This window comes from Bison bison, unplaced genomic scaffold (assembly GCF_000754665.1).
Source record: "Bison bison bison isolate TAMUID 2011002044 unplaced genomic scaffold, Bison_UMD1.0 scf7180017864459, whole genome shotgun sequence".
In the NCBI taxonomy this organism is placed as follows: domain Eukaryota; kingdom Metazoa; phylum Chordata; class Mammalia; order Artiodactyla; family Bovidae; genus Bison; species Bison bison.
In genome coordinates, this window is record NW_011495021.1 from 4,239,495 (window position 1) to 4,249,242 (window position 9,748).

Consider the following 9,748-nt stretch of genomic DNA (forward strand, 5'->3'; position numbering starts at 1 on the left):
AAGATGATACTGTGAAAGTGCTGCACTCAATATGCCAGCAAATTTGGAAAACTCAGCAGTGGCCACGGGACTGGAAAAGGTCAGTGTTCATTAGTCATGTACAAATATGAGTTGGGCCAAAAAAAGGTTGAGCACCAAAAAACTGATGCTTTCAAACTGTGGTGCTGAAGAAGACTTTTTAAGAATCCCTTGGACAGCAAGGAGATCAAACCAGTCAATCCTAAAGGAGATCAACCTTGAATATTCATTGGGAGGACTGATTCTGAAGCTGAAGCTCTAATACTTTGGCCCCATGATGTGAGGAGCTGACTTATTGGAAAAGATCCTGATGCTGGGAAAGATTGAAGGCAGGACAGAAAGGGGATGACAGAGGTTGAGATGATTGGATGGCATCACTAACTCTGTGGACATGAGTTTGAGCAAATTCAGGGAGAAAGTGAAGAATAGGAAAAGCTGGCATGCTGTTGTTCAAGGGGTTGCAAAGAGTGTGACATGACTGAGTGACTTAACAACAATAGTCATTAGCATAGAAATGAAAATTAGAAATTTCCATGGGGGAACACAGAGAAGAATGCATAAAAAGTATTTACTATATTAACTCCCTTGCTTGACCAAAATTTTGTTGAGTATTTCTAATTTTATGGTACCTACCATACGTCAGTGGGAGGAAAAGGATTAAAAAAAAATGCAGTGCCTATCATTGTTTAGATATAAATTAAAATTATTTTCTGAGTTGTATTTAATATATATTTTTGAAAAGAGGTAATGATAGACAACATTCACTGAGTCTGTATTATGTGGCAGTTACTGTGCCAGGCATGTAACAAGATCAACTTTATTAATTCTTAGACCAAATTTACAAAACTGAATTCATTATTTTAATGCAGATAATGAGTTTCTCTGAAAATGGAGTATTCTAGTATAAAAATATATTTTAATCTCATAAAATCATAGACCTAGAAAGTCTTCATTCATTTTCCTACCTCTAAGGCTTGACTCTACATAAAACATCCCGGAAATATTTAAATGTATCATTTTTTAAAACCTTCAGGGAAAGCAATTAACTTTCCTCCCTTGCAACTTAAGCAAGTTTTATAATCAGCAAATTATTTTTGTATATAGTCCTGATCCTTTCTCACTCAGTTCTAAAACTATAGTTTTTCTAAACTTCATGGTTTTCATAAAATGCCCATTATTATATTTCACATGATAAATTGTCATACACATGAAGAAAATTTTTAAATACTGATGCAGAGAATATTAATTGTGATAATTGGTAACACTGCCTTTATTTAAACTAGTGGCAAAAATAGCCCACTAATGAGAGTTAGAATAGAGAATTTCAGATCTTGATAACAAGTTAGAGATAGTTTAATAGGTTGTAGCATCAAAAATGGAGAAGGTAATAATCATGGCACATTTTTCTAAAAAAAAAGAAAAAAAAACGACCTGAATAGAAGCAAAGGGGAAGAAGGAAGGCTAAGGGAGAAGTTCAAGTCCACAGACAATCCTGGGAAATAGGGATACAAATTCCATTCTGTTGGATCTCTCATGGGGCAACATTCGAATCTTTCTTTTCTTACCTCAGATTTGTTGTCTTATTGGAAGTTTAACTTTTTTTTTTTTCAGTTTTTATTTTTGGCTGTTTTAAGGAACAATCACTATATAAGCCTCTATTGTTTTATTTTGTCATTTTCCTTTTTTTTTTTTTTTTACAATTTCTAAAAACATATTAGTTTCTGTAGAATGGGCATAAGCAGCAGGCAAAGAAAATGATCATCAGAAAAATGTTGGTCATTTCTGTTTGTTTAAGTGCAGGAATATATACCTAAACCAGCCATTCCTTTTAATAGTCTTAAAAAGTATTGTGGTTCAACTATGAGAATGTGTTGCTGATAAGCATTGCTTTATTTCCAATGAAAACTCAGTATTTTAAAAATTTTTTCTTATAGGTTTTACCTAAAGTGAGGATTAAGGAATATTATATACGTAGACAGATAAATATACACATCTATATGTTAATCTTTTACTGACATATTTTATATTAATTACTTAATTGATAAATAAGCCATAGTTTCCCAATAAAATTAAAAGTAAGCAAGAGAAGTATAAAAACTAAATAAAATCTGAAAATTAAAAGAGAATTTTTAAATGAGTTGCATGTTAAAGTGGGAAAGGAACTTTAAAATTTCAAAGTAAAAATGAATAAACACAAAAGAGAGACTGCTGCTGCTGCTGCTGCTGCTGCTGCTAAGTCGCTTCAGTCGTGTCCGACTCTGTGCGACCCCATAGACGGCAGCCCACCAGGCTCCCCCATCCCTGGGATTCTCCAGGCAAGAACACTGGAGTGGGTTGCCATTTCCTTCTCCAATGCATGAAAGTGAAAAGTGAAAGTGAAGTCGCTCAGTCGTGTCTGACTCTTAGCGACCCCACGGACTGCAGCCCACCAGGTTCCTCCATCCATGGGATTTTCCAGGCAAGAGTCCTGGAGTGGGGTGCCATTGCCTTCTCCAAAAGAGAGACTATTCAATGCCAAAACCTAAATACTGTAACAATAAAATGTATCTGGATAACATTTTACTCAGTTGCTTTGAATATCTACAACAGAAAGAATGAAAGTGATTGAAGTATTAAACTTAGAAAAGGAGCCATAAAATACAACTGAAGAAAACAGGATGGCGTTATTAAAGTTTAAATTAATGAAATATAAGGGAAAAGAGTAGAATAAAAACATAAATGTTGACCTCATTAAAAAATAAACAGCATTCATAAACACTTAGAAATTCTAACTTAGGGGGAAAAGATTAAAAAAGAATATATGCCACTGAGGATAAGAAATGAAATATAACCATTTCCATAGAAGATATGAAAAGTAAGTGCTACATAGACAATAAATATTAAAAGCTACAGGTAATGCAGACTTTCTAGTACAATATAAATGTCCAAAATTGCCAAAAGAAGAGGTATGTATCAAGAATTATAGAATTTAGTCACTACTCACTGCTGAAAACCAGAAAGTCACTAATGACTTTTAATTGGCATGACAGCAATGTGTGGCCATTTCAAAGGGGTATATCTACCCTATGCAGAACCAAAATTTACTGAATAAGATTAACAATAGGATTTTGTTCTGTATTAACATATGAACTGGCAAAGTCCAGTATCAGCAAATTATACTAGAAACTAATTTGATCAAGATTCCCTGAAACATTTTTCAGATCAGTCAAGCAAGTAATAACTTTTAATGAGCACCCATAGGACATGCAGCCTCTATCCTGCCTTTTTCTTGACTCTATTTTGCCTTCTTACAAATATTTTCTTATCATTTGTTATGGAAAGATAGCTCAACTAGTAAAGAATCTGCCTGCAATGCAGAAGACCTTGGTTTGATTCCTGGGTCGGGAAGATCCCCTGGAGAAGTGATAGGCTACCCACTGCAGTATTCTTGGGCTTCTCTGGTGGCTCAGAAGGTAAAGAATCTGCCTGCTATGTGGGGGAACTGGGTTTGATCCCTGTGTTGGGAAGCTCCCCTGGAGAAGGGCATGGCAACCCACTCCAGTATTCTTGCCTGGAGAATCCCCGTAGACAGAGGAGCCTGGAGGCTACAGTCCATGAGGTTGCAAAGAGTCGTGATATGACTGAGTGACTAAGCACAGCAGAGCACACATGAAAAGATACTCTTATCATTAGATTCCACATTTCTGTTGCAGAAGTAAGACCCTATATACCAATAACACTATTCTGCACTCTCTCCCTTTTCACAATGTCATGGTTAATCGTGTCAGTAAGGGTGGCTTATGTATCTGAGTTTGTGTGAAAAGACAAAGTGTTAGTCATGCAGTCGTGTACTGCTCTCTGCAACCCCATGGTCTGTAGTCCACCAGGCTTCTCTGTCCCTGGAATTTTCTAGGCAAGAATACTGGAGTGGGTAGCCAGCCATTACCTTCTCCAGGGGATGTTCCTGATCCAGGGATCAAACTCAGGTCTCCTACATTGCAGGCCAATTCTTTATAATTTCAGCAACCTGAGTTTGGGTTTGGATTGTACCCAAATTCTCTATCCAATCTGCTGTCCTTTGTAATTCAATTCAAATGCATTTATTTAGTGTCTATTAATTTCTAGTCATTGCGTTCAGTGCTGTAGGCCTAAACATTGAATATGCCCTTAAAGATTTTAAACTTCAAATAATAATAATAATTAACCACAATAAATTCTGATGAATAGGCAAAAAAGATGTCATTTTCATTATAGCGGACTGGAATGCAAAAGTAGGAAGTCAACAAATACCTGGAGTAACAGGCAAATTTGGCCTTGGAGTACAGAATGAAGCAGGGAAAAGGCTAATAGAGTTTTGCCAAGGGAATTCACTGGTCATAGCAAACACCCTTTTCCAACAACACAAGAGAAGACTCTACACATGGACATCATCAGATGGTCAACACCGAAATCAGATTGATTAGATTCTTTGCAGCCAAGGATGGAGAAGCTCTATACATTCAGCAAAAACAAGACCGGGAGCTGACTGTGGCTCAGATCATGAACTCCTTATTGCCATATTCAGACTCAAATTGAAGAAAGTGGGGGAAACCACTAGACCATTCAGGTATGACCTAAATCAAATCCCTTATGATTCCACAGTGGAAGTAAGAAATAGACTTAAGGGACTAGATCTGATAGACAGAGTGCCTGATAAATTATGGATGGAGGTTTATGACACTGTACATGAGACAGGGATCAAGACCATCCCCAAGAAAAAGAACTGCAAAAAAAGCAAAATGGCTATCTGAGGAGACTTTACAAATAGCTGTGAAAAGAAGAGAAGTGAAAAGCAGAGGAGAAACGGAAAGATATATCCATTTGAATGCAGAGTTCCAAAGAATAGCAAGGAGAGATAAGAAAGCCTTCCTCAGCAATCAATGCAAAGAAATACAAGAAAACAATAGAATGGGAAAGATTAGAGATCTCTTCAAGAAAATTAGAGAAACCAAGGGAACATTTCATGCAAAGATGGGCTCAATAAAGGACAGAAATGGTATGGACCTTACAGAAGCAGAAGATATTAAGAAGAGATGGCAAGAATACATAGAAGAACTGTACAAAAATGATCTTCACAACCCAGATAATCACAATGGTGTGATTACTCACCTAGAGCCAGACATCCTGGAATGTGAAATCAAGTGGGCTTTAGAAAGCATCACTACGAACAAAGCTAGTGGAGGTGATGGAATGCCAGTTGAGCTATTTTAAATCCTGAAAGATGATGCTGTGAAAGTGCTGCACTCAATATGCCAGCAAATTTGGAAAACTCAGTGGCCATAAGACTGGAAAAGGTCAGTTTTCAGTCCAATCCCAAAGAAAGGCAATGCCAAAGAATGCTTCAACTACTGCACAATTGCACTCATCTTACATGCTAGTAAAGTAATGCTCAAAATTGTCCAAGCCAGGCTTCAGTAATACGTGAACCGTGAACTTCCAGATGTTCATGCTGGTTTTAGAAAAGGCAGAGGAACCAGAGATCAAATTGTTAACATTCTCTGGATCATTGAAAAAGCAGGAGAGTTCCAAAAAAACATTTATTTCTGCTTTATTGACTCTGCCAAAGCCTTTGACTGTGTGGATCACAACACACTATGGAAAATTCTGAAAGAGATGGGAATACCAGACCTTCTGACCTGCCTCTTGAGAAACATATATGCAGGTCAGGAAGCAACAGTTAGAACTGGACATGGAACAACAGACTGGTTCCAAATGGGAAAAGGAGTATGTCAATGCTGTATATTGCCACCCTGCTTATTTAACTCATATGCAGAGTACATCATGAGAAATGCTGGGCTGGAAGAGGCACAAGCTGGAATCAAGATTGCCAGGAGAAATATCAATAACCTCAGATATGTAGGTGATACCACCTTTATGGCAGAAAGTGAAGAAGAACTAAAGAGCCTCTTGATGAAAGTGAAAGAGGAGAGTGATAAAGTTGGCTTAAAGCCCAACATTCAGAAAACTGAGATCACGACATCCAGTCCCATCACTTCATGGCAAATAGTGGGTAAACAGTGGCTGACTTTAGTTTTTGGTGCTCCCAAATCACTGCAGATGGTGATTGAAGCCATGGAATTAAAAGACACTTACTCTTTGGGAGGAAAGTTATGACCAACCTAGACAGCATATTAAAAAGCAGAGACATTACTTTGTCAATAAAGGTCCGTCTAGTCAAGGCTATGGTTTTTCCAGTGGTCGTGTTTGGATATGAGAGTTGGACTATAAAGAGGGCTGAGCACAGAATTGATGGTTTTGAACTGTGGTGTTTAGAAGACTCTAGAGAGTCCCTTGGACTGCAAGGAGATCCAACCAGTCCATCCTAAGGGAAATCGGTCTTCGGTGTTCATTGGAAGGACTGATGTTGAAACTGAAGCTCCTGTATTTTGACCACCTCATGCGAAGAACTGACTCATTTGAAAAGACCCTGATGTTGGGAAAGATTGAAGGCAGGAGGAGAAGGGGACGACAGAGGATGAGATGGGTAGATGGAATCACTGACTCGATGAACATGAGTTTGGGTTAACTTCGGGAATTGGTGATGGACAGGGAAGTCTGGCATGCTGAGCTTCATTGGGTGTCAAAGAGTCAGACACGAATGAGTGACTGAACTGAACTGAGACATATGGAAGTTTGATTCCTAGCTCTACCATGATTCACTATGAGCAATGGCAATTTTTTCAAAGTAATTGAGAAAAACTAACTTTCAAAAAAGTATTATGCTGTTTTATGAAAACATCCTACACAAGAAAAAATTTACTCCATGTGAAAAATTCCATATTAAGACATAGAATATTACCCATGATTTTGTAGACCCCACTCTCTCCTCCTTGAAAGTTCACCTTTTCTATTCTCCTAATTTAAAAGAACTTTAGAATTTTATTTTTCATTGTATTTTTTTATGTATGTGTTCATTTGTAAGCAGTATATAGTTGATCGAGTTTTATCTAATTCTGAAATTTATAAATGGCATCTTAGTTAAATGAATTTGTTTGATTACTGAAAATTCTCATAATGTTAACAGAAATGAAAGAAGGCAAGTCAACTTCATAAAATGTATGGAGGCTTTGCTCAGCTCTTGCCTATTAGCCTCCCTCAGCTAAGCCCAACATAATAGCTCTGGAAAAAAAAAAAAAAAGTCTTTATTAGAAGAAACTGCAAAACCACAGGGCAAAGAGCTTAAATAGCAAGAGATACAATTTATGTTTTTAGCTTTGCTTATTATTATTATCCTGTACATAGTTATACACAGCAAAGTAAAAATAAGTCAAATGTATATGGTCAATTTAAGATTATTTATTCTTTAGAAGAAATAAATCTTTGTCTTATGCTTCATTTTATTTGAGGGAGAGTGGAGGGAAGATAACTTTCAATATGAAGAGTAATGGGAGTATTAAATCCAAAAGGGAATTTATAAGATGTTTTGAAGAAGTCCAATCATGTTCTAAAAAAAGATGAATTCTCTCAACTATACCCTTCAGTACTATAAAAACTATAAAGGGCTTCCTGAGTAGGTGAGTGGTAAAGAATCCACCTGCCAATGCAGGAGATGCAGGTTCGATCCCTGGGTCAGGAAAATCTCCTGGAGTAGGAAATGGCAACCCACTCCAGGAATATTCTTGCTTGGAATATTCCATGGAAGAGAAGCCTGGTGGGCTGCAGCTCATGGGGTTCACAAAAAATTGGACATGACTGAGCACTCCTGCTTTGTAAAAACTATAAAGCTACCAATATTTTTTAATGTCAAAAATTATCCTTCCAATGGTTTTAAAAGCAACTGCTTCATAGCATGGCAGAAAACACTGTTTAATTTGTATGGACTATGTGAGTTTTGGTTATTTATATTGCATCTGTGTATTATCCAAGAAATACAAGGTTTACCTAATCAAGTTCAACAGTTACAAGAAGAATAGTACATAGTGCTCTTTCTTTGTGACCTCATTAAAAGAATGCAAAAGCTGGAGATTTAAACTCTATTTAACATATCGATAAAACAATGAAAATTAGATAATAAATGAGTCAGAAACATGAGAAAAATAGACAGTGTTTTGTAAGACACCCTTTCTTACAGGAAATTATCTTGTCTATCTAAAACCAAAAGGTTGAGATATATTCAACTTTGATCATAGAATAGAGATAAATTTGATTTTTTTATTTTAGTTGTTACTCCTTGTGTAGGTATCTTTTAAAAGAAAGTTACATTTACATTTTAAACAGAATGATAAATGAATATCATGTAGTTAGATACACAACCCAACTATGTAATGTGACTCTTTTAACCAGTTCAACTTAATATAGTCTCTTATATTTCCATTTTAAAATAGAATTATAGAAGCATTTTAACTTTTACCACTTTCTACTGTCCTAACTTGAGACAGGAATAGTCTTTAGTATACTTACTTAAAGTATACTAAGTATACTTAAAGTATACTTTAGTATACTTACTGATCACAAACAATTTGTCAGGGCCTATTGCATTTATTGAGGATTTTGAGCCCAAGTAACATCATGAGAAATGCTGGACTGGAAGAAACACAAGCTGGAATCAAGATTGCCGGGAGAAATATCAATAACCTCAGATATGCAGATGACACCACCCTTATGGCAGAATGTGAAGAGGAACTAAAAAGCCTCTTGATGGAAGTGAAAGTGGAGAGTGAAAAAGTTGGCTTAAAGCTCAACATTCAGAAAACGAAGATCATGGCATCCGGTCCCATCACTTCATGGGAAATAGATGGGGAAACAGTGGAAACAGTGTCAGACTTTATTTTTTTGGGCTCCAAAATCACTGCAGATGGTGACTGCACCCATGAAATTAAAAGATGCTTACTCATTGGAAGGAAAGTTATGACCAACCTAGACAGCATATTCAAAAGCAGAGACATTACTTTGTCAACAAATGTCCATCTAGTCAAGGCTATGGTTTTTCCTGTGGTCATGTATGGATGTGAGAGTTGGACTGTGAAGAGGGCTGAGTGCCGAAGAATTGATGCTTTTGAACTGTGGTGTTGGAGAAGACTCTTGAGAGTCCCTTGGACTGCAAGGAGATCCAACCAGTCCATTCTGAAGGAGATCAGCCCTGGGATTTCTTTGGAAGGAATGATGCTAAAGCTGAAACTCCAGTACTTTGGCCACCTCATGCGAAGAGTTGACTCATTGGAAAAGACTCTGATGCTGGGAGGGATTGGGGGCAGGAGGAGAAGGGGACGACAGAGGCTGAGATGGCTGGATGGCATCACTGACTCGATGGACATGAGTCTGAGTGAACTCCGGGAGTTGGTGATGGACAGGGAGGCCTGGCGTGCTGCGATTCATGGGGTTGCAAAGAGTCGGACACGACTGAGCAACTGAACTGAACTGAATAAACCTTGGGAAATCTTGTCCAGAACAATTAATGAAGTCTGCCAGGTAAGCTGGTGTAGAGGATACTACTAGCTCCCACCCAGGAATTCTTTACCAGCTGAGATACCCAGTGCTCAAACCCGCTATATTTTAGCAGCTAAAAACCCACCTTTGCTCCCTTCTCATAAAACACTGCCCTCTGCTGAATAGAAGAAGCTTCATGCTTCCTCCCTGAGAAGTCCATCAGTGCACTGATGGTACCAAATACTGGTTCTTTGACCTCAAAGGGAACCAACATTCTGGTGTTATCTGGGCTTTAATAGTTTTTCCAGGGGATCATTCTGAACCTCGTCTCCAGCTGAGACTAAGT